General features: G+C 39.9%; 1 long non-coding RNA gene across 2 annotated transcripts; it reads left to right on the forward strand.

Moving 5' to 3' along the window:
• The first annotated feature begins 920 nt into the window (after positions 1–920).
• On the forward strand, positions 921–24,658 carry LOC129499495 (uncharacterized). Of its 2 annotated transcripts, none has more exons than XR_008662391.1 (3): positions 921–1,073; positions 3,949–4,048; positions 24,508–24,658. It is a non-coding gene; the product is annotated as an uncharacterized LOC129499495 (long non-coding RNA). The 2 variants fall into 2 exon arrangements; XR_008662392.1 differs by lacking the exon at positions 24,508–24,658 and adding an exon at positions 14,269–14,510.
• Positions 24,659–25,626: the final 968 nt, after the last annotated feature.

The raw sequence follows: 25,626 nt of genomic DNA on the forward strand, positions 1-25,626 counted from the left end.
CCTCACCTATCCTCCTCACTGACCTGGGAAAACTGCCACCCACAGATCACACCCTGTTTCTTCACTCTGCCCTTTCCATAAAGTACCTTTCCTCTTGAGAGATCAGAGCTACAGTGGTGCTTGGGTGGCTCAGTCGGCTAAGTGTCTGCCTTCAGCTCAGGTCATGGTCTCAGGGTCCTGGGATCAGGCTGTCTGCTCAGTGGGGAGTCTGCTTCTCCCTTTGCCCCTCTCCGCTGCTCGTGCGCACTGTCTCTCAAATAAACAAAAAAAGTCTTAAAAAAAAAAGAAAGAAAGAGGTAATACGAAGTCCAGCAAATACGGTTACAGTTTCCAACATCCAACAAAAGAGCATGGGGGCAAAATGAAGATATCCTGTTGAACGCAATTTCTGCAGTTAAGTGTTCAGTCAGCCACCAGAGGGTGCCCACAGAGTCTCTGAAAATGACCAAAACCTGAAGAATTAGAGAAGAAAGATGATTTCCTGTGAATGTAAGGCCAAGACAAAATGTAGCTCGCTCACACCTGACTTGAATAGATGCACAGGCCAGCTATGAAGACATGAGTTTGCAGGGGAAGGACAGCCAGGGTGGGAGTGATAGAAATTACCTGAATTTTAGCTAAACAAGTTGCTTCTTGATTTTTCAATTGGCAACTGCAATCGCACTTTGAGGATTGGCTCAGGGCACATTCTCATTCCTTGGCAAAACTCCCTTCCCCACCTTTTCCCCATCCTTGTGTACAAAGGAAATGCAAATACATGTAAATATTACCCTAAGCCACAGTCTTCTTGGAAGAGTAAGGCTGCTGCCCCTGCTGCTGCTTTAAAAAAAAAAAAAATCCTATAATGCAAGTGAAAGGACAGATTTTCTGAACCACTGCTCCTGCACCAGGGTGAGGCCTCTGAAAGAAGAAACGGAGAAGCCATGGTTCTCTGAAGAGAGGGCCTGTATGGAGCGTGCCTGGAATGAGAGAAGCAGAGGGACAGCTCCTGCGCTCTCCCCAGCGGGGCCTGGCAAGCAGGCTGTGTCTAGCATCCTTGGATCTCCAGGGCCTGGCACAATGACTGACATACAGTAGGTGCCCATAGATGTTTGTTGAACGAGTGAGTGAATGAATGGGGAGTAAACTGGAGTGGCTGGCTGGGAGCATTCACCAGCTTAGGGGAAGAATTGGGAAAGGGGTGGGTGGGGGTTAGGGGGTAGGGTAACTTTCCAGGGACAAGAGGTCCCGTGTTCTGGTTTGCTTCTACCTCAGGCCTTTTCTGTGGATGTCCAAGACTCCAGAACAAAATGTTCGACTTTGTCCTAATGCTGGTCAAACTACTCAGTGGCCCCATTCATTCATATGGTCTACTCATTTATGGTGATCGAGCAGCAATGGGGACCCACTCAGGGGACCCCGGTCTCCTTTGGCCATTCCTGGTGAACCGGGGATGTGAATGTTGGAGAAACTGAGTACGTTACTAATACCGAGCAGGGGCTTTGGCTCTCTGGAAACCCAGCTAGTGTGGAAATGGGCTTAGGCATTGGTTACTGGGTAATTGCACCACTGATCTTTCCGGATAAGTGCAGGCAATGTGTGTGTATATATATATATATGCTCTTTGTGTGCTTGTGTGGGTATGACTTTGCAAGCATGAGAATGGGTTGCATTAATGCCTTGCCCTTGATGTAACAAGTTACTACAAACTGGATGGCTCAAAATAACAGAAATATATTCTCTCATGGTTCCGGAGGCCAGAAGTCTGAAATCAAGGTGTTAGCAAAACAGGTTTCTGCTGGAGGCTATGTGGTGGAGAATCTGTTCCATGCTTCTCTCCTACCTGCTGGTGGCTATCAATAATTCTTGGCATTCCTTGGCTTGTAGATGCATTGCTTCAATCTCTGCCTTTGTTGTCTTCACATGGTATTCCATGGTCTCTACAATTTTATTTCTGTCTCTTATAAGGATACTTGTCATAGGAGTTGGGGTTCACCCTAATCCCAGATGATCTTGTCTAAAGAACTTTACCTTAATTGCATCTGCAAAGAACAAATAAAGTTCCATTCTGAGGTTCTGGGTGGATATGTCTTTTTGGGGAACACCATTTAACCCAGTACAAACAAGATACAAATGTGTTTATTGCTGGATTACTCAGCTGGTGGATCACACATGTGCTTAAATAAGCAAATTTTGGGGTATTGAGAGCGAGAGATTGATTTTATTTTTGAAAGAATTTGGTATTTCAAAAAAAATGAAGTCCTTGTGGAAAAAATGTGATTTAGGATTGTTTTAAATTCTTTTTTTTAAAAAAGATTTATTTATTTGAAAAAGAGAGCATGAGCGAGCACAGACCAAGCAGGGGGGAGGGGCAGAGGGAGAGGGAGAAACAGACTCCCACTGAGCAGGGAGCCCCTATGTTGGCTTCATCCTAGGACCCCAAGATCATGACCTGAGCAGAAGTAGATGCTTAACTGACCGAGCCACCCATGTGCCCCGGATTGTTTTAAGTTCTAATTTCATATCAATATGGGAGAAAGAAATCATGCTTTCACTGCCTAGGGTCTCTAAAGGTGTTGATCAAGGCAGTTAATGAATTATATGTAGGTCAATATGGTAAGAAGGTAGAATGTGAGAGTCTTTGTTGTTTTGTGGCTTGCAGTGATCGAGGTCACTGGTGACCTTAGCAAGAGCAACCACCATATTGTTAACATCAGTGGGTTGGTGTTGAGGATTGAATGGAGGTGAAGAGATGGTTAGTGTGGATATCTTTTTGCAAGGAGCTTGATTGTGAAGTGAGAGAGAAGATTCAGTGGTCCCGGAGATGTGGTCTGTGACCTTAGAAGGTTAATTAATAATTTGCTATTTGTGCTTGCTACAATTAGCTTTAACTGCTGCCAGAACTTCTTAGGGATAGTATCCACTGATCATGTCTCTTCAATAGTGCAAACGGAGGTTGCTAGCCAGGCCCAAAACTTCCCCCCAGGTGCCTTTGTGTCCTGGGTAGAGCAGCACCTCAGCACCCAATTCCACAGCTTGACAGAACCTCAGCACACCATGCCAGTGCCTGCCCTGTCCTTTGCTCAGCTGTATCCCCTGCCCATGTGTTCTTCTTCTGTTACCTGCTCATCTTTTTTTTTTTTTAAAGATTTTATTTATTCATGAGAAACATAGAGAGAGAGGCAGAAACATAGGCAGAGGGAGAAGCAGGCTCTCTGCAGGGAGCCCGATATGGGAGTCGATCCCAGGATCCCAGGATCATGACCTGAGCCAAAGGCAGACACTCAACCACTGAGCCACCCAAGCGCCCCTACCTGCTCATTCATTAAAGCTCAGCTGGAATATTCCCTGTTTGTTCTACCCTTCCCCCATGAAATTGCTCAGTCTTTAGAACCCCCATAGCACCCTTAAATTATGGACATAGCACTTATCATGGTAATATGGAATTCCTACATTTGCTGCCTCTTTCATTAAATCATTGGGATCAGGATCCATGTCTTTCCTTTTTCCAGTCCTTAGCTCCTCACACAGTATTGGGTCTTTAGTATGAGGAGTTCAAAAAATATTTATTAAGTTAGTTTGCAATTATTACATTACCATTCAAACAATAAGTATGTGTGAAGGAGAACACTGTTGGATGTCCAGCAAAGGAATCCAGTTAGGAGAGAGAAAAAGAGGGGAATGGAGCGCTCGTTACCAGCATCCTTTACCCATTTCCAGTGCAACTTGAATCCAGGTTTTGTGCAGGTATCTGCATTCTTCCAAGCAGTCATGTGCCTTAGAGGATACTCACCCTTCTCCAGCCTAATTGGGTGGATCTGATTGGACTGCAGGTAATCACATTGCTATTGCCAGAGGTTGATTCATGAATGGGCATTACACCCAGTTCTGGCCAATGAGACATGGATGACTTCTGAGAAATGTTTTCTTGTTCCTAAGAGAACAAAAGAGATGTCTCTTCTTTCACAGGATGTTGTCACGTCTGGAGGGGAGACCTGGAATTACTGAAACCATCTTGCCATCAGCCTGAGATGGAGCAGATGCATGAGGATGGCAGAGCAGAAAGATGGTAAGAGGGGTGGGGAAAAAAAAGAAAGAAAGATAGTAAGAGCCTGGATCAATAATCATATAGCTGGGCCACTGAAACTGCCTACCCAACCCTCTGCCCCTTAAGAATTACAGTTATTGCAATTAATGCCATTTCCCGATTGTTTAAAGATGCTTGAATCTGTTTTTATGACTTGAAGCCAAAAGCATCCTAACTGAAACAACTTGCCATATAATAAACATTCATAAAATATAACTTGATTTTAAAGTGATGGCCTTAGAAACAAAAGAGCATGTTCCCTGAGACCCCCCCCCATGCACTAGGATTTGGAAAAGTAAAATATGGTATTCCTATGGTCTTCTCCCTATCGGCTTAAGATCATTTCATTTATTTGCCTATGCCACTCAGATGATAGAAGCAAAATTTCTTTTCCTAGGAGATTAAAAAAAAATTAGTCATGAGCTATCTGAGGGAAAATAAAGTTATAAGACATAGAAGAAACCTCGTTGCTTTGGGGAGATACATAAATAAAGCTTTAAAAATTGAAGTACAATTGATTTTGGTTAAGTTCTAAAATATTAAAATAGGGTACCACTGGCTCATGAATAGAGAAATGAAACAGAATCAATATCCAGAAGTAGACCCCCTAAACATATAGGGATTTAGCATATAATAAAGGTCTTATTTCAAATCAGTGGGGAAACTAGATGTTTTATCATTGGTGTTTGGACAACATGGTAAGCAGCTCTAACAATAAATACATAAATAAAGTTGGAACCATACCTCATACTTTGCCAAAGAAACTCCAAATGGGTCAAAGATTTTAAATATGCAAATGTGAAGCCATAAAAATATGAAAAAATATGGACTTTTTCATGTAATTTATGACCAAAGAAAACCTTTTAGAATAAGACGCAAATTACAGCAGTTATAAAATAAAAGACTGAAAAATTTTACCATGTTTTAAAAAATATGCATGCAAAAACAACCATAAAAGGAGTCAAAAGTCAATGGACAAATTGGGAAATATATTTGCAATTCATTGCTACATAATCAATAAGAAAAAGACCAATAACGCAATATAAAAGTAAAGAATATTGTGTTAGGTGACATGGATTGGCAATTTGGCAGTATCTATCAAAATTACAAATATATATATAATCTTTGATTCAACAATTTTATTTATAGGAATTATTTATAATAATTCTGTTAGTAGCAATTCTATTAAATTACAGACATACTCCTAGATGTGGAAATCACTTATTGAACAATGTTATTCATTGCAACATTGCTTGTGGTATCAAAAAGTTGGAAATAATGGACGTGATCACTAACAGGAGAGTGGTTAGACAAATGATACTATGCTAATATAATGAATTACTACTCATCATGGAGAAAGATTGAGGAGCTTTTAGTGTACTGGTGTGGAGTGACTTCTGGTATATATTAAGTAAAAAAAAGTAAGGAATGGAACAGAATAATGGGTTAGCTACCGTTTGTATAAAAAAAAGATGGTGAGAGGTGGGGGGCCTGGGTAGTGAATTGGTTAAGCATCAGACTTTTGGTTTCAGCTGGTGTCCTGACTTTGGGGTCATGGGGTCATGATCTTGGGGTCATGGAATCGAGCCTTGTGTTGAGCTCCATGCTTGAGTCAGCTTGAGATGATCTCTCTCCTGCCTCTCCCCACTCAAATAAATAAATCTTAAAAAAAAAAAAGATGATGAGAGATGCCTTGCACAAATTTACTTGTATGTTTCTGCAAGGAAAAGTAGGAAATCAGTGACACTGATGCCTCTGGAGTGGAACTGGAAGGCTGGAGCATGTGCAGGGGAGAGAGACTTCACTGTGTAAAATTGTATGTGTTTGACTTATGAACCATGTGAATGTATTAACTATTCCAATTCCAAAACAGATAAATTACAAGATATCTTGAAAGCAACGGGGAGAAATAGAAAAACCCTCAATGCTTTAAAAATGAAAACTGAAAATGACGAACTGTAAATCAAATTCAATAAATGCAGGACACCTGATTCCAGCATGAGTAGGGCCCTGCATCTCCATTTTCTCTCTCTACCAACCACAGATAGGTTGGAGTTTGATTTGCCAGCCCTAAGCCCCCTCCCTACTGCTTCCCATTCCTCCTGCCCCAAGGTCAAGCTCTCTGCTGGGAATTCACCTCTGTGCTTCTGTCTTCTTTATACCCAGGGCACAGCACTAAGCTGAGGGCATCCTACTTTCCTCTGCTGGGCACAAGTGATGGGTGCAATTGTCTGTCTGAAGGGTGGGAGAGGAGTTGAGACACTTAATTTTGGAAAATTAGACTAAGGCCGAAGAAAATTAATATAGGTCAAGGTAGGAGGTTTTTACCTGTAGAATGCTGTAACAGGGTAGGTGAGAAGAAATGATGATAAACCAAAGAAAGGGGAACCACCCACTTGCCACTTGGCTGAATTTTTCTCTTCTCAGAGTCCTGTAGTTGATGCCTTATAAACATCAGAGGGGATTTGATGACTTGTCATATTCAGTCCTGACTATTGAAATGAAAAGGATAGAAAATGAAAAGTATGGAAAATGAAAATCAATTGCATTCTTTAATTTTAGTCATCCCATTCCTGGAGCATATTGAATACTACTTTGGGTTCTTTCATTGTTCAGGTTATTAATAACAAAGAACCAAAGTATTTCACATTCCTAAAGAGTCTTTCATCTCAAAGGAGCCAATGTAATTCACTAATTCAGTTACCTGAACTACATTTGGTAATTATTTGAGGATCACTTCACCCAGGGGTGAATTTCAACGAGTTGTGTGACACAGCCAACAGTCACTTCATTCTCCAGTCAGTGCAAAAGAAAAATGAATAGCTAATGGGGATGTCCTCCTGAAGGATTTGCCCAGTGAAAACTTCAGGGAGATGGATGCTGAAAGAATGTAATTAACTGCCCGAAATTAGTACCTCCACTCTTACTCAAGGTTTCCTGACCTCTTTACTAAAGTCAGGGTGGAGAGGTGTCTTATCTGAGAATGGGGCTTTCTAGCAGCCAAGAGACCTGTGAACAGCAGTCACTCCATTGCTATATCTTTTTGAGTGACTATAAATGGTATTGTATTTTTAATTTGTGTCCACATATTCACTGTAAGAATATAGAGATGCAATTAATTTTTCTATTGTTACAATTGATTTTTGTATGTCAACCTTGTATCTGTGATCTAGTTGAACTTAGTAGTTTGAGGAATGTTTTCTTTTTTTAAAGATTCCTTGGAATTTCTATGTAGACCATGATGATCTGCAAATAGGGGCATTTTTAGTTCTTACTTTCTTATCTGTATGCCTCTATTTTCTTTTCTTGCCTTATTGAGCTGGCTAGATCACAGGAATAGCAGTGATGAGAGCAGACAACTTTGTAGACGTCTTTACCTTATTCCTGGTCTTAGGGGAAAAATGTTCAGTCTTTTACAGTTTGTTAGCTATAGGTTTTTTGTTGATGTTCTTTATCAAATTGAGGAAGTTTCTTGCTATTCCTAGTTTTTTGAGAGTTTTTACAAACATGAATAGGTGTTGAATTTTTATCAATTGATAAAAATTGATACATCAATTGATACAGTCACATCAATTGATACAGTCACAAGATTTTTCCTCTTTATGAATATGGGTGACTACATGGATGATTTCTGAACTTTGAACCAGACTTGCATCCTGTGAATAGCAGTTATTTCAATACTACCTATTTTAAAGTTTATTTACAATGAATGGTGCCTCAGTTATTTGATCCTATAATGGAGGTGGCTGTGGAGGGGGAGAAGAGAGATTCAGTAGCTGGAGCTTTTCCAGCCAAGGGCATGTGGCTTGATCTACTTTACTGAATCCATTAAGACTTCTTTCTCTCTTCCATCTACTCTGCTATTACCCAGAAGTCGAGAAACTGTTGCCAGTAAGCCACCTGCCCATTACCCTTGAGGCCGGTCATTAGAGAGTGTAACATGGAGTTTGGCTACTGTGAAAGCTTGTGTATGTGGAAGCATGCTCACCAGTCTGCTGTCTCAGAAAGAATGATCTCCACTTCCCTTCTGTATAGCAGATAGCACATGAGTACATTTTATTTTATTTTTTTAAAAAGATTTATTTATTTATTCATGATAGACACAGAGAGAGAGAGAGAGAGAGAGAGAGAGAGAGAGATACAGGCAGAGGGAGAAGCAGGCTCCATGCCGGGAGCCCAACGCGGGACTCCATCTTGGGACTCCAGGATCGCGCCCTGGGCCAAAGGCAGGCGCTAAACTGCTGAGCCACCCAGGGATCCCCCATGAGTACATTTTAATGGCAGAAGATAAATTATATCTAAAACCCTAGCAGAAAAGGAGTAGGAAGGCATGGCTTTAATTCTTCCAACCCCTGTGATCCAGGGGGGAGCATTGAAAAGAGGCAGAAATAGATGCAGAGGGCCAAGAGACAAAATTTAGCACTCCCATCTGCCTCCCTGAATCTGATAGGAAACAGACCTTCCATCTACTCTTCTTAATTACTTTGCAAATTCTTTCTCTTAAATTTTAATGTCATCTTTCCTCTTTTATTTCCATCATCATCATTCAAAAACCTACTTAGAAGGATATATTTGCAAAGGTGGAGTTGAGGTAGAAAAGAAAGAGGTAAGATGCAATGCAAAATGATATCTACTATTTTAAAGATCTATTTGAATGAGGTGTGTTTGAGAAGATGAGAAAGAAAAAAAGGCAAACAGAGCTTAACTATTTCCAGAAGAGTCTAGATTGTAGCAGCTGGAGTGGTCTACATATGTAGCCTGGAGATAGTGTGCAGAGTGAGCAAGAGTCAATTAAGGGCAGGATTCATGGGGCTGGGGGCTCAGTGATGGGACATGACCTTTGCTGAGAGGAATAGACGGGCAATGATCATGTTCAGAGAAACAGAGCCAAGGACTTGAGTAGGACAAGCTGCAGTTTGATTGGCAAGTCAAAGTGGAAATCAAGGTAATTGGGAAGGAGAATTTGGAGTCAGGGGCTGGGATTGTTCCAGGGACTCTGGTGGAGCAGGTACGAGTCCTCAGCCCTCAGCTGGTGGCATTGTGTGCAGAGGAGTGTTCTATAACCAATGAGCCTTGTGTGTATCACTTTTGGGGATCTGATATGATTTCTGTGGATGGACGAGGGGTTCAACCAGACAGGTGCTTATTTCCAAGATCCCAAGATCTTTATAGTTTAGTTCTTTCCCCAGGACCCAGGTAAGATATTCTGCTAATAGCATGATTAGAAGTCAAAATTGTATGAAAGACCCAGGGCTGCCTCCCTTCCTCTTTCTCTTCCCAAAAATCTCAGTTGGGAACTGTTTCCCATATGGAAGACTACTGAACCTTTGGATAAAGATGTGCACTAAGACCGATGGGTTAGAGAGGTCAGGGCTATGAGAGGTAACAAGAGTCAGTGAGTGACAAAATGCCTTCCTTATGGACACAGCTCCCTAGATTCCTCCAGTCTCTATGTAATACCTCAGAGCCCAGCTATGCACAGCTTTCTGATTTGTTAGTTATTCTTTAGAGGATCTGAGTGCACCTTGAAGGTATCGGGGCTGACTAATTTTATTCCTGCATGGATCAGGCATTTTGTACTGCTTGGTGGCCGCAGACTGTTTCCTTAGGTGATCTACAAGTGTGAGATATTGGTCTCAAGAAGCATTAAACTGGCATCATCAGATCCATTGGCGATGTTAGGAGAATATAATCTCAGGAGCAATGGTATGCCGCAAGTGTCCTTCTCACGTACAAAGGACCAAACGTTTTTCCATGCCAGTGATTTTTCAAATTCTTTTGGCATTTAGATTCTTTTTTACCCCACCAAATGAAATCGTACTTGGAAACTCAATATAAAAATCAAATCGAAGAGGAACTGTTCTGATTGAATATTGAGCATTCTGATACCCGTGTATTTACCCCCATATTCCTTTGGACTACCTGCAAAAATTTTCTAGGGCTTCAGTAAATAGATTGTTAAAATCACTATATTATGAGTTCTTTAAAGCTGGTTAGGACCCCTACTCAACTTCAGAGAAGAAACTGAGGCATGAAGGGGCTGAAGCTTACTTTGCCAAGGTCATGCTGTGTGTTTGTATCAGTCAGGAACTGTACCTGGCTGATCTGAAAATTGATTTAAGCAACAGAACTTTATTTTCCTCTCACCTAATAAGTTGTCCGGAAGTAGGCAATATAAGGCTGATGTGGTGGTGCCTTGAGAGCTTGAGAGATCCAAGGTCCTTGCAGCTTGCTATTCCATAATCCCTAGGGTAAATCTTCATCCCATGTTTGTAGTATGATTTCTAGAACTCCAGCCACTCGATCCAGCATCTCGAAGATATAAAAAAGTGGAACAGAAGGGGCCTGCCATCTGAGTCAGTCCCTTTAAAGAGGGCTTTCTAGAAGGCCTCAATGCCTTTTACTTACATCTCACGTAAGTCATAAACTTAAGCTGGGCATTCTGTTGGGCCTAGCAATATGGGAGCTCTGACGAAGGAGAGAATTGTTACTGGGTAGGTAACTAATGGTTCTCCACAAATATGACATCCTTACCCTCTAAGTGAGCACGTGTCTTGGGATTAGTTCCAATTGCAGATAACCTGCCTGTTCTCCTCCTAAACCCACAAAGTCAATATTTTCAGCACCTCAGGCTGTTTTTCCTCTTCAGAAAAGGCTCAAATATCCTTTGTCAGATTCATTGGTCCTGAATTTTATTTTAGAAAATGAAATGTTCATAAAATAACTTAACTTGTTATTTGCTCAAATTGCTTGACGGGTCATTTTTTTTTTTAATATTGTTCATGTGTGGATTCTCTTCAAGTGGCAGGTAGAAAGGTATCAATAGGTAATACATGGGGTTGGTGATCAAAAGTGGGATCCAGATTATTCTTCGGGGCACATTAATCCCCATCCTTTGACCTTTTACCACATGAAGGTCTTCACTGATTTCTCACTGAAGTTTTATCATTCCCTACACGTTTTCCTGTCCACCTAATCACAGGTGATAGGGCACTATTGGCACATGCTGAGCCGCCACTGTCTGTGATGTGGTATGGAGGACAAATGTTGGACATAGACTAAAAAAATATGGACTCAGCTCTGTGCCTTCCCAGGGGCCTAGCTGTGACCCTAAGACAAGCCTCTTCAGGCCTTCAGTAAAATCGGCGGCGGTGGCGGGGGGTGGGGGGTTGACTAGATGAGCTCTGTAGACACCTGTCAAGTCAAACATTCTGATTGTATCTCCTGCTTTCATTCCGCTTCCCTTGCCCTCACCTGGATTGGAATGTGACCTACAAATGCTGCCAGGCACTGTGTGAGGGCTCTTGCAAGTCACCTGTCCCCTTTCTGCCACCAGAAAGAAATGTGATAAAAACCAGCCTGTTTTCTTTAAGTTTCCCCGAAGAAGATTTGTTTTCCACACTCTAGGAAGAGGTTTTCTTAGTGTAGGTCTTTAACTAAAATGCCTCCAGTTGTAATTTAATGCCTTTTTGCTTTTGCCCTGTTGTTTGTATGATTCTTGTCTGGTTATTCATAGGAAAACTTCAGACAAAATCAAAATTGCAATAGGATCAAGAACATTTTCCACAGGAAGATATAGGATCCAGATTTCTCACTGTCTATTCATGATTTCACTTTTTAGTTCATTCAATCAACTGATCAAGAAACCTGAGTGCCTATGTGCAAGTCATGCTTGGAAAATGTGGGCTTCCACCCTGACCTGGTCTATACTGTAGATAAAAATGCCATTGTGTGTCAGGTCCTGTCCCATGTGTGTTACATTCTTAGTTAATCTTTACAACAGCTGTATATATAGGGATTTATTATGGAATTTTATTGCTTTTGTCTGCTCCCTCTTTAGACTAGAGGGGCTACACAATACTCCTTCCCTAATAATTTATTTACCTAATTTGGGGGCACCTATTATGTGCGAGGCATTAGGGTTATGACCAAATAAGACAGAAAGGGTTTACCTGACAGGCCTGCCAATCTGTTAATCATAGTGCTCTGACTACTCCAAGCTTGGCCCATCACGAAACTTTGCGTCTTTTTTGATAGTGATTGGGCTGAGGCTTAGGAGAAAGACCCAAGCAGAACCAGTTAGAGTTTTTATATGCCATGTGATCTGATTCTGGTTGTTGGAAAAGACAAAGTTTCTTTTTATTCGTTTGAGCCCTAGATTCAGTGTATATGGTAGCTACTCCACTATTAAGCTTTCCAGTTTCATAAAGCAATAAAATCTTTTTGCCTAAATCATGGGTTCGAACCGTATAAAACCTCCATTTTTTTTTCATATTGGATATCAATAATTTCATTTAGTTTAACCTAATGATTTGACTTTCTGCTGCCTGCAATTGAAAGAATCCTGACAAATATGGTAGGATTGTTAGTAGAGTAGGAAAAATGAAGCTAGGGGTATTTATTTACTCCAGGTCATTTGGCTATTAGGCATAGCAAGAACTAAAACCCAGGTAACTTCAAAGCCTATTTTCCTGATTACTCTGGTACCAACCATAAAGTCAGACAAAAACTGAAGAGAAGAGACTTGTACTTAAGGAATGGTCCATAGGCAGTTGCCTACCAGCAAACTCTTCACTACTGGTCCAGGAGGTGGTAGGAAGTAATGAACCGGAATGTAAACAAAATATATCTCTAAGCACACTCTTTCAAGTTCAGCTGACATGTTTGTTTGTTTCTTTGTTTTTTTTGTTTTAAATAGCAAGACTTTCTTGATAAAGTAAGCAGTATGTTGATTTAGATTCTGATGCATGCTCTTTGTCTCCTCTTGGGCTGCATCAAACTGTGGACAGGTACTTGGAGGAGCACTGGTAAGGGACTGTTGGGTTTGCTGCCTAGCTGACAACCATCCTCCTGTCTCTAGAGACTTCCACAGAAGCTGGGTCTTTATCATGTGACCTTTTCCCCCTCTTCTGTTGGTCACAACTGATTTGTTCAGGTCTTTTGTTTGAGTCAAGCTAGATGAACCAGATTTTCCTAAGAATATGGAATCTTAAAAACAGCAACAAAGGAACTGGGAGATGTGAGTTGCTGAGCTACAAAAATAGAATAAGCTCAGAAACTCTTGTTTTCATATCTCTGGAGCTGGTGTGATTCTTGACTTCTGAGGAGTTGCTGTCAATCTTACATCTTCTAAGGTTATGAATATCCTTTTGAATAAATTCCCTTTTGTCTTAAGCTAGTTGGTTTCAAGAGAACTTTAATACCATTGAAAAATATAGGAAAGACTCACCTGTTCCTGACTCAGTCCCTGACTTCTTTCTTTCTTTCTTTCTTTCTTTCTTTCTTTCTTTCTTTCTTTCTTTCTTCTTCCTTCTTCCTTCCTTCCTTCCTTCCTTCCTTCCTTCCTTCCTTCTTCTTTCTTCTTTCTTTCTTTCTTTCTTTCTTTCTTTCTTTCTTTCTTTCTTTCTTCTTCTTCCTTCCTTCCTTCCTTCCTTCCTTCCTTCCTTCCTTCCTCTTTCTTTCTTTCTTTCTTTCTTTCTTTCTTTCTTCTTTCTTTCTTTCTTTCCTTCTTTCTTCCTTCCTTCCTTCCTTCCTTCCTTCCTTCCTTCCTTCCTTCCTTCGAAACACTGAGACAGAGGCAAAGACATAGGCAGAGGGAGAAGTAGGCTCCCTGCAGGAAGCCCAATGTGGGACCTGATCCCATGACCCCGGGATCATGACCTGAAGGGTAGGCAGACACTCATACACTGAGCCACCCAGGTGCTCCCTGATGCAAAATTCTATTTATCATTACAATTATTAGGTAGCCTGTATGACACTGTCCTCCATAACTCTAGGTCTCAGTAATAGTTTGGAAATGTTGCTACCTAAGCTGGGGACCCCACTATAAAATGGAAACAAAGATATACATAATCCATTACCCCTGGTGACTAAAGTAACTCTGATAAATACTAAACATCTTAATTAAGGCAGATAAATAATAACCTTTGTCTGTTTAACTATAGATAAATAGGACCCAAATGAATGAATGAACTCATTGCTAACTTTAGGAACACTACTACTCTGAGATGGAGCACTCACATCTGCCCATTTAGCTGGCTTTCAAAGAATGACCATGTGATCTGGGAAGACAGACATTATGTCCACCAGCTAAATGCAAATGACAGTTTCTTGAATTCATACTTGGCTTTTGGAAAAAAAAAACAACAACAACAGTGGAAACACAACCTGAATCCTCTTGTTACTTGGCTATATCTTTTTAGATGCAATATTTGATTTAAAAAATATTTGGCTGCCTCCTGAGATCATCTCACTATTTGAAGTTGCCAGTCCAGACAGAAGCAAGTCTCCTCCAACTTGGTGAAGGAAGCAGTGAAAGTGGAGGTTTGAAGATCCTTAGCAGCTAGAAGGAGCTGTATGGAGTGAGATCGGGAGGAGAAAGAAAGCATGCACACTGCGTCTGCTGCTCTTACTTCAGTGGCGGAAAAACAGTGCTGGAAGGTGCTGGGAGAGGCTTTAAAGCTTGAAGCTTTCATCGTTTATTTCTGAATCCAGACAATCGTCTCCTCTGTGCTTACCTAAAATCTCTGTGATCTTGGTTCTGAATAGGTTAATCTATTTTTAAAGGGTATCCAAATGCTATTAGGATAATTCTTGCATTCCTTTGCTCTTTCTATTTAAAAATTAAAGTACTTATAGTAATAGATATCTCTGCCAGTATAGCCAAGAGGATCACCTACAAATGCTCTCTGAATAGAAAAAAATACTTGAACCTGAGATTCAAATATCTATGCTTATAATTCTCTACATATAAAACCTCTTCTTAGTCTCTGTTTAAATTCTAATGATTTAGGGCCAGAGTTCTTTTTTTCTTAATTGTATTGCTAGGCATATATTAGGCATAATCCATAAGATTTTCAACATGATATCATACATCCAGCATTTTTTATTGTACTAAATTTCAGGGCTAATTTAAGTTTAAACTCTTTATTTTAGAAAATCAGTAACAGCAACTAATTAGCACATCTCATTCTGGATGTATTTGCCAACCAATTTCAGAGACTCATTTGCCTGTTAAGAGATTTTATTGAACACCAGCACCACAGACTCTCCTTTTTTTCTAGTAAACAGCTCATGCTTATTATCTTATTACAGGAATGCCACTGGTTAAATCAGGCTCTGAATATAAATAGCCATATTACTGCCATCAGGCATCAATGTTTATTTAGTGGCTGTGAGTCATGCATACCTCTTTGATCGGGTTTGGAATGAGCCGTTGCAGTTTTTGTTCAAAAAGGTTATTTGCAAAGGCTACAGAAGTATCAGTTAGATTAAACATGAAATTAATCAGTGTGGAATTTTATCAGCCATTTCTGCCACCAAACACCAGGTGTCAAGAGCACGTGCAAATGAGGGCTGAATGTAATGAAACTGGGGGACAGTTTAGTAGGGAGGTCAGAAAAGATTCCAAGAGGTCTACCATGCTCAGGGAGGAAAGGTGGAGGGAGGGAGGGATGGATGGAAGGAAGAAGAGGGGATAGGGAAGGAAGGAAAGAAGGAAAAGAGGGAGGAGGGAAGAAAGGATGGAAAGAAGGAAGGAAAGAAGGAAAAGAGAGAGAAGGAGGAGAGAAGGAAGGATGGAAAGAAGGAGGAAGGAAGGAAGGAAGGAAGGAAGGAAGGAAGGAAGGAAGGAAGGAAGGAAGGAAGAAATATTGACAGCCTACTGAATCATCTGGAACTCATTGGCAGTTTCACCTTGTGTATCTCATGGCACAGGATATGGAAAGGGAGTCAGGTGACCTGGGTTAGCCTGAGCTCTGCCCTGTCCTACCCAGGGATCTTTGGGAAACTGTTCAATGCAGTACATGCATTACGAAGGATACACATAGAATATATGATAAACTTGTACAAAAGCGTATTTTCTACCTCAACATTTCTTGAGACTGAAGGAACCAGATAGCAAGAGACCTGAGATAGCTGTCATACGGTTTTAGTTGATGAAACCGTGTTGGTGGAGGAGAGGAGGCCCCTTGACTGAGGGCTCATTTAAGCTGGGTCCGTTCATTCCTTCAGCATTTAGTGGGTGCTCAGCCTGTCAAGCACATGTGCTGAGGAAAGCCTGTGAATCATTATAGCGTACCACGTATAGTGCTGTGATGATTGCCACTATAAATTTCTGGTGACCTCGCTCTCAAGGAGTCGTCATCACTGCTCACCAGAATTCAGCATTTCCATCCGGCCACTCTCCCTGCAGCTACCTTACTGCTTATTTCTGGTGTTCTCTACTGTCTTCCAGCTTCCGTCTTTCCCTGAGTTTGTCTTCCTCTCGGCAGATGATCCAACCTTCCATACAGTGAAAATGAATTCACTCACATCCACACTCATCTCTCTTTCTCCCTTATTCTCATCATAAAGAACATCTTCCTCTTCTAGGAGGCAATCCTACCTGTTGTTTGGATCCTATCTCTTCCCAGAGTCCTTTTTCTATTTAGAATCTTCCATTCTTCCCTCTGAACTGGCTCTTTCCCATCAGTGTATAAAAATGCTTAGTGTTTTCTAATTTTAAAAAAGTCCTCCTTTGAGAGCACCTCTTCCTTTCTCATTACAGATAACTTCTTGAAAGGATTGTCCACCTAGAACTCTCACTTCCTCAGGTTCTACTTTATCTTAGGTCGGGTTGTCTGGGAAACATTGACCCAGAGAGATTTGCATGCATGTGGTATATGAGGGCAGGTGCTCTAGAAATCACCTTGAGTGTGGGATAAAGGAATCAGGATTGGCAATGGAGATACAACAGTGGCATCATCCAAATCTAGGGAACTTTAGAAAGGCATGGCCTTTCAGAGATGACCTGAATTGAGGCAAAGGGGACAGGCCTTTGTAACCCCACATCAACGTGTCATTGGATGCACACAGCAGGTATATACACTTGGGCAAGGCAGCTTTCTTTGATAAAAGGTAATTCTTGGAGAAGGATCTGGCCATGGGCCACCAGTGGGCAACAGTCCTGGCAGCTGGGAGAAAGAGTGCTGCATTCCTTTAGGGGATTTCTTTATATATTATATATATATATATATATATATATATATATATATATATATATATATATATGATAGTCACACACAGAGAGAGAGAAATAGGCAGAGACACAGGTAGAGGCAGAAGGAGAAGCAGGCTCCATGCACCAGGAGCCCGATGTGGGATTCGATCCCGGGTCTCCAGGATGGTGCCCTGGGCCAAAGGCAGGCGCTAAATCGCTGTGCCACCCAGGGATCCCCCTTTAGGGGATTTCTGGGTGGCATAGCCTAGTGCATACTGCTTACCTAGCCTTCTATAATCTGGCTTTCTCTTGAGCTCCAGACTCTACCTACATTCAGTTGCCTATTGGCCATTTTCATCTGGACATTTCACAAAAGCCAATGAAACATACTCATATTTAACTCATTACTTTTACTCACTCGTTCCTTAGGGTTCTTTATCTTGGTAAATGGAAGATAGAAGATAACTTGTGAGAGTTATCCTTTCTCTCCTTTGTGGATTACTTCAGAGTCTGTTTGTTCTTTGGAGCCCTTCTGAGGAGGCTTGTGTGCCAAATACACATGCGTATTAAGAAACCTGCTGTCTCTTTTTTGCATCCTGTCATGAAACAGGAGTCAGGGTGGCAATTCAGCATACTGTGTTATAGCACAGCTGTCCTCGTTCACTTCACTTTGCTTCATTCTCACTTACTTGGGCTTGCATCTACCAAATATATTGTTATGACCTTCACTCTGGTCTCAGGCCTTGCTTTTTGAGGATCCATGGAAAGATATCACCTATCCCTAACATCCTGCTTCCCAATAAGTCATACCGATTCCAACTTCTAAATAACTCTTCAGTCTGTTCTTTTGTCAACATCTCCATTGCCACCACCCTTCATCAGGCACCATCACTTCCTCTTGGGTCATCACCTCAGCCTCCTAACTGGTCTCCAGGCTTGCTCCCCTACAAGCAATTCCCCAAGCTCTAGCCTGACACACAGTAAGAACTTGATATTAGTTGCCAGAGTGAATGAATACATGAATAGGTGTATCACAGGGGATTGCATATTATAACTGAGCTACTTTATAACATTGACATAGGAATTTTTCCTAGAATTTTTTAGAGTGTGCCCGAGTTGGGGAGGGGAGGGGCCAAAGGAGGGGAGAGAGAGAATCTTAAGCAGTCTATACACCCATCATAGAGCCTCATGTGGAGTTCAATCCCATGACCTTGAGATCATGACCTGAGCTGAAATCAAGAATCAGATGCTTAGCCAACTGAGCCACCCAGGCGCCCCTTTCCTAGAATTTTTTAACATTTGACACTTGATTTTCCCCTTTGGGAAGAATCACACATGAGTGGACCATCTGGTGACCTCATAGACAGAGGCCAAAGGCTTCCAGAGGGAGATTAGAATTCTTTTTAAAAAAATATTTTATTTAAATTCAATTTGCCAACATATATTAAACACCCAGTGCTCATCCCATCAAGTGCCCTCCTTAGTGCCTGTCACCCAGGCACCCCATCCCCCGACCAGCCTCCCCTTCTGCAACCTTTTGTTTGTTTCCCAGAGTTAGGAGTCTCTCATGGTTTGTCTTCCTCCGTGATTTTTTCCTGCTCAGTTTCCCTCCTTTCCTTTAGAGTCTCTTTCACTATTTCTTTTATTCCACATATGACTGAAACCATATATGATAATTGCCTTTCTCCAGTTGACTTATTCAGTCAGCATAATACCCTCCAGTTCCATCCACATCAAAGTAAATGGTAGGTATTCATCCTTTCTGCTGTTTTTTTTTCTTTTTAAATTATAGTTGAAGTTTCCTCTCTCCCTCTCTCCCTCCCTCCCTCTCTCTTTCCTTTCTTTTTTTCTTGTTTCTTTGTTGTTGTTTTTCTTCTTTCCTAGATGGGGGTAATCCACACAACACTTTTATTCTTCTCTGCTATTCTTCTACTTCTAAGCTTTCAGGGGTTTTTAGGTTGAGTAGTAGTAGATGTGGAGCGCTTAGAGCTGTGCTAGGTACCTATTAGGGACAAAATAGAGTTTCCTAGGAAGCAAAATAAAGTAGAGATCTAAGTGGTCATCGACCTAAAATTGGCACTGTCCAGGTGAGTTACTTAGTTTCTGTGCAATATGTTTTTGTGTATATAAAATGTGATTTGAACCTTGAGATTGTAGAATTAATATTCAATTTAGAAAAGTTAAAATGTAAAAATAAAATGAGTTTTCCTTAAGCTTTTAAGTTCAAATTATAATTTTTATTTTAAAAATAAAAACAATCATAATCAAAATAAAAAATAACCCAGAGAGGTATTTACCTATAATTTGATTGAGTAGCTGAACTGAACAAATTTCCCCCAGTCTGTCCTTTTTACATCTCAATTTTTAAAATTCCCTTGAACATCTTAAACTGCATTTATAAAGTGAGTGTATCTGATTATTTAAAGCCCTTCTACTGCCCAACCTGCCCGCCAAAGTCTTCCCAGCTCTATAAAGCTAATTAAGTTAACGAATGTGGTCCATCTCAAGCTAATAATATGTATTCCAGTTTTGCTTACAAACTTTGCATAATTCTCTTTGTCTTTTAACTGAAAATCTAAGTCTAAAATAAATTGCTCAGTTATACATTTTAAATTAGAATCAAAGGCCGAATCTATCAAATTCCCTAAAATCTCTTAGACACTTCAAATACTTCAAATATAAAATGTACACAGATCATTCCTAAATGCATGAATGAACTATTAGTAGCGTGGTTTGGTTTATTTCATTCTCTCTATATTTAATTCTAAACATTCCAGAGTTGACAGGTAGCTTTTACCATCTCAAGCAAGTTGGTGTTGCTTTTGGCCAAGAGTTTTGGCTGGGATACAGTTGTAAGGTCTGAATGCCTGTCTGGGCACTGAAGTTGATGCTGAGCACCTTTTTAATTGCCACAGTGATAACAAGGGACTCCTTGTCTGTGCCCTGCACACGGGGCTGTTTTCACAGCTGACCTTCTGGTTACCAGTTAGACTGTTATCCAAATCTTTCTTCTGATTTGGGCCTGCAGTGCTGGCTAATTTACCTGTTGATAGATATTAATTAATCTATTTGCCACTGATTAACTTGAAAATTTTAAAAATTTTAACTTTCATGTTTGAGTATTGGTTGTAATCCTAAAGATATTTATAGTATCAGGTACACTCTTGTCATTTGTGGGAAAGGAAAAGGGAACAAAAAAGATAAACTGAAATAATTTAGCATAACTATTTATACATGTGTCATTATGTATGTATATATTATTTTACTTAATCTTTTTTCACAGTTGTATGATGTAGGCACAGTTATGTCCATTTGACAGAAGAGGACACTGAGGCTCAGAAAATTAAGTAGCTATTAAGTCACAAAGCAGGGGTACAAGTCTAGTTCTGATTCATAACTTGTGGTCTGTGTTCTGTGGGGAACTCTGAGTAAGCTTCCTGAGATTTTTAGCTAGAAAACAAGTTTGGCCACACATGCAGAAGGTTCTTGGGGCTGTATTTTTTAAAAGTTATTTTTCCTGCTATCTTTTTTATAATAAAACAGTCATGAATAGTTTGGGGTCATAGCTATGAGTTGAACATTTGACACTCGCTTTTCCCTTCTGGGAAGGACACACATTAATGGACCAACTGTTGACCTCATAGACAGAGGCCAGAGGACTTTGAGATAGGAGACTAGAATTACTTTTTTTTTTTTTTTGAATTGAAGTACAATTGAAGCTTGCTTGCTTGTTTGTTTGCTTGCTTGCTTGCTTCTCTTCCCTTCCCTCTACTTCCCTTCCCTACTCTTTGCCCATATCCCTTGCCTTCCTTCTTTCCATTTGGAACTAATTTTAAGCTTACAGAATAGTTGTATGAGTAGATTAAAAAAAACCCTCCTTATTCCTTTCCTCAAATTCACCAGTTGTTGATATTTTATCATTCTCTGAACTCTTTCAGAGTGTGTTGCACACATAATGCTTCTTTACTCCTGAATACTTCAGTGTATATTTCCTAAGAATAATGATATTTGTTTACACAACTGCAGTTCCAATATCAGATCAGGAAATTTTGAAATTGACATAATACTCTCATCTAACCTGCAGAGCTTATCAAATTTCACCAGTTATGTCCCTTTTAGCAATTTTGCTTTTCTGGCCCATAAACCAATACAGGATTAAGTATTATATTTACTTATATAGCTTTTTAGTTTGCATAGTCTGGAATGATTCCTCAGCTTTCTCTGCCTTTTATGTCATTGACTTTTTTTTTTTTTAATGAGGAGAACAGGCCATATATTTTCGAGAATAGTTCTCAATATAGGTTTGTCTAATGTTCCTTCATGGTTAGATTTAGGTCATGCCTTTTTGGCAGGAATCCTACCTAAGTGATACTGTGTCCTTCTCAGTGTGTTCTGTGAGGAGGCACTCTGTGTCAGTTTGGTCCATTATTGATGATGTTAACTTTGATTACTTGGTTAGGGTGCCACATTTCTCTCCTGCAAATTTACTACTTTCACCTTTGTAATTAATAATTTGTAGTGAGATGTTTTGAGGCTTCGTAAATAAACCGTTTCTCATCAAATTTTATACTAGTTTTACCATTCATTAATGAGCCTTAGCTGAATCAATTATTATAATAGCTGCAAAATGTTGATTTTATTTTTTTAATATTTTATTTATTCATGAGAGACACACAGAGAGAGGCAGAGACACAGGCAGAAGGAGAAGCAGGCTCCATGCAGGGAGCCCGATGTGGGACTCGATCCCAGAACCCCGGTATCAAGAACTGAGCCGAAGGCAGACGCTCTACCGCTGAGACACCCAGGCATCCCAAAATGCTGATTTTCTAACTCCATCATTTTTTCTACATTTATTAGTTGGCATGCTGTGCTAAGGGAGACTTACTGGTATCATTAGTTCTTTTTATTTTAAAATTTTTTTATGATAGTCAGAGAGAGAGAGAGAGGCAGAGACACAGGCAGAAGGAGAAGCAGGCTCCATGCACCGAGAGCCTGATGTGGGACTCGATCCCGGGTCTCCAGGATCACGCCCTGGGCCAAAGGCAACCGCCAAACCGACACCCAGGGATCCCCGGTATCATTAGTTCTAAGTATGGACTAACAAGTTCTTTTTTTGTTCAATGATTATTTTTTGTTACTATAATTATTAATTTTGATGTTCAAACTTTCCCAGATTTGACCAGTGGATGCACCTTTTAAGCTGGTTCTTGTGTTCTTTTGACATGTCTCGTCATTTGTTGAGCACTTATTTAGTTTCTGACAAAAGATAGTGGAGACTGACTCATCTTGTACTTTCTCTGCCTGAGCCCTGGAATCACTTGTTTCTCTAGGGAGCCCTGGTTCCTTCGAGTGGGGAATGGTATCTAGAAACCCAGATTTGGATGCTACTGGAGTGTCACAGCTTTTAGGTCCTACCAGCAGGCAAACCTAAGAAACAGATACACACAGCTATTTCTATGTCCAATAAACATATTAAAAACTATAAATTCATACACTACCCAAACATTCACAGATACACAAATAATCATGTCTATTTCTATATTCATATATGCATAAAAACTAGAAATCCATACCATATCCAATTTCAATCTAACAATGCAGGACTCTTTAAAGCCTACCCCCTCCGTTTTGTATGTCTTCTCCCAAAGTGAGTAACCTGGTTCCCCACATCCTCAAAATATTTATTCATTTGCTCCATCCTACAACACACAGAAAATAATTTCAGAATCATGCATCCCTACCAGTGAGAAAAATGTACATACTAAAGCAGAATTCAGTATTAGTAGCTGTTTTAGATTTTAGATCAAGGTTATATAAGCAAAGCACTATGTTCGAAAGTAATTTGGCTTAATTTACTTTTCTTCAGTGTGCTTAGGTTATTTATTTGAAATAGAGTATAAGACTCTTTGGTTTCTTTTTGTATCCAATTTTAGATCTTTCATCCACCTCCATTCTTGTTGGTTTAATTTTATGTTTTTGAGTAAATAGAACAGTAACATACTTGCAAAAGCAAAAATGATACCTAAAAAGGATATTCCAAGAATGTGTAGTGTTTCTTTATCCCTTTATACCCTGTTTTTATCCTCTGGATAATCAAATTCATTAATTTCTCATTTATTCTTGCTGTGTTTCTTTTTGCAAAAATATGTAGATGAATATACATATTCTTATTTCACCGTTATTTTCTTGCACAAAAGGTAACATGCCATCTATACTCTTTGTACTTCACTTTTTTAAAACCTAAATCTATATTCTGTAAATCACTCCATATCATTTCATAGAAATCTCCCTTATTCTGTTTAATAGCTATACAGTATTCCATTGAATGGATGTGCTACACCTTATTCAATTATTTTTGCTGTTACGTCTATTATTATAGTAAAGGTATAGTTTCAGGGTAAAGTCATAAAAGGGGGGTTGCTGGGTCAAAAGGTAAACATACATGTAGTTTAGTTAGATATTGCTGAATTCCCACACTCATGAGTGTGTGCCATTTTGCATTTCCACTAGTAATATAGGAGAGTAACTATTTCCTCAATGTCTTTCCAGCAGAATGTTTTGTCAAGGCTTTTAAGTTTTGACAACCTGATAAGAACAAAAAGTTTTTGCAGCATTGTTTCAATTTGTATTTCTCTTATTATTTTGAAATTGAACAATTTCTAAATGTTTAGAATGGTTTGTTTTTATGTCTTTTGGGTACATGGTTCACATCTTTAGCTATGTGATTTTTAGTCATTTATTCTTCAGTTTCTCAGGGTTCTGTGTATATTGGGGGCATTAGATTGATAGCCCTAATATAGAAAGATCTCTACCTCTATCATTGTTCCTATCTCTATCTTTATTTATATCTAATTTATTCATTGTTTATTTGCTTATTTACTTAACTAGGCTCCATGTCCAGTGTGGAGCCTAGTGTAGGACTTGAACTCATGACCCTGAGATCAAGACCTGAGCTGAGATCAAGAGTTGGTCACTTAGCCAACTGAGCTACCCAAGTGCCCCAATTTCTATCTACTTTTTTAAAAGACATAATTCTTGGGGCACCTGGCTGGCTCAGTTGGTAAAGCAGATGACTCTTAATCTTGGGGTTGTAGGCTTGAGTCCCACATTGGATGTAAGGATTACTTAAACATAAAATCCTTAGAAAATAAAATAAAGGATATAATTCTCTCTTATTCATAGCTTTGTGACACATTTTCATAGTAACATTGTTTTAGAGGCTCTTAATGACAAATGTCTTTGCTTAGATAACTATCAGTGAACAGAGGCCCTGGAAAGATGATAGAAGATCATTTGCCTTCAACCAGCAGTTACAAGACAATGCCTTTTGGAAAGGAGGAATGATGTGAGACCAAGGCATATTACTGGAACACAGACTAGAAACCCCTTCAGAGATCGGACAGTGATCTGTAGAGGAGACTGAGTGTTCTGCAGCAATTTGTCTCTTTGTCTGAATCCTCAGGTTGTCACAGGTCTTATCTTAGGGAAGCACTAGAAGAAGCGAGGCTGCAAGATTCTGGGTCCATGTCAGCAGCGGGGATCCCTGTGCATGCATCAGGTAAGAGATGGTTATGTCATAGAACCAAAGAATTTGAGGCCTGTAGGAGAATTACAGATAACCTAGACTCAGAAACAATCTAATCCTATTTCAGAGGCAGGAATCAGGCCCCCAGATGTAAGCAGCTTGCCCAAAGTCACAAACTGAGCTATTGTCAGCGCTATGTAATGTGACTTCTAATAGGTCTTTTCCAAGGTAATCCATGTTGAAGCATCCACATTTAGATGATTTTTATATTTTAAAGGTGTCATCTTGGTCAGTTGCACACTTAATTCTAGCAACTGCCATGTCGGAACTTTTCCTTATTGAAGGAGAGCCGAAAATTTGCTTTGGCTGGTCTGTGTATTCATTCATTCTTTCATTTTAATAATACTGACACATTTTTCTGATTTCTATTTTAGCCTTGAGTCTGACACATACTCTTCTATCAGCACAGGTTTTTTGTTTCATTTTTTAAACTAGATCTCCGTGTAAATAATTAGGTTGGTTTTCTTTAGTTACATTCTTGTCTTAAGGATACACCCTAATTAACTTAATTGGACTCCTGTGTTTCCTTAGTCTCTTGTACAACCCATTTCTATCTAGATTAATCTAATCCATTATGTTAGTGGTTCCCAAACCGGTAATCACTGAGGGCTCTCGTTAGACATACATATTCAAACCCACTACGACCTCCCGAACCAGACTCTCCATGTGACTGGAAATATGAAATTTTAACAATTTAAGAAGGATGCAAATTTTGGAAAATGATGATTCTGTGTTAGTTTTGGGAGTTTAACTCTCAGCTGGCAGCTTTACCCCAAATCCTCTTACATGTGGATTATCTCTAGGCTCTGAGGGCAGTGCCAATAAAACTTTGTGGACTATGGCAGAATCATTGGAATAAATATACAGCTTCCTAACACAGGCAATTCATCAACACATAGGGGGCTACTTTGAGAGGGAGAGAGCTCCTCAGAATGATGAGGTACGTGAATGTCAAGTCACAGTACTTTACAGTGACAGCCATTTTTCAGGAAATGC

The sequence above is a fragment of the Nyctereutes procyonoides genome, unplaced genomic scaffold (genome assembly GCF_905146905.1).
Source record: "Nyctereutes procyonoides isolate TBG_1078 unplaced genomic scaffold, NYPRO_anot_genome, whole genome shotgun sequence".
NCBI lineage: Eukaryota > Metazoa > Chordata > Mammalia > Carnivora > Canidae > Nyctereutes > Nyctereutes procyonoides.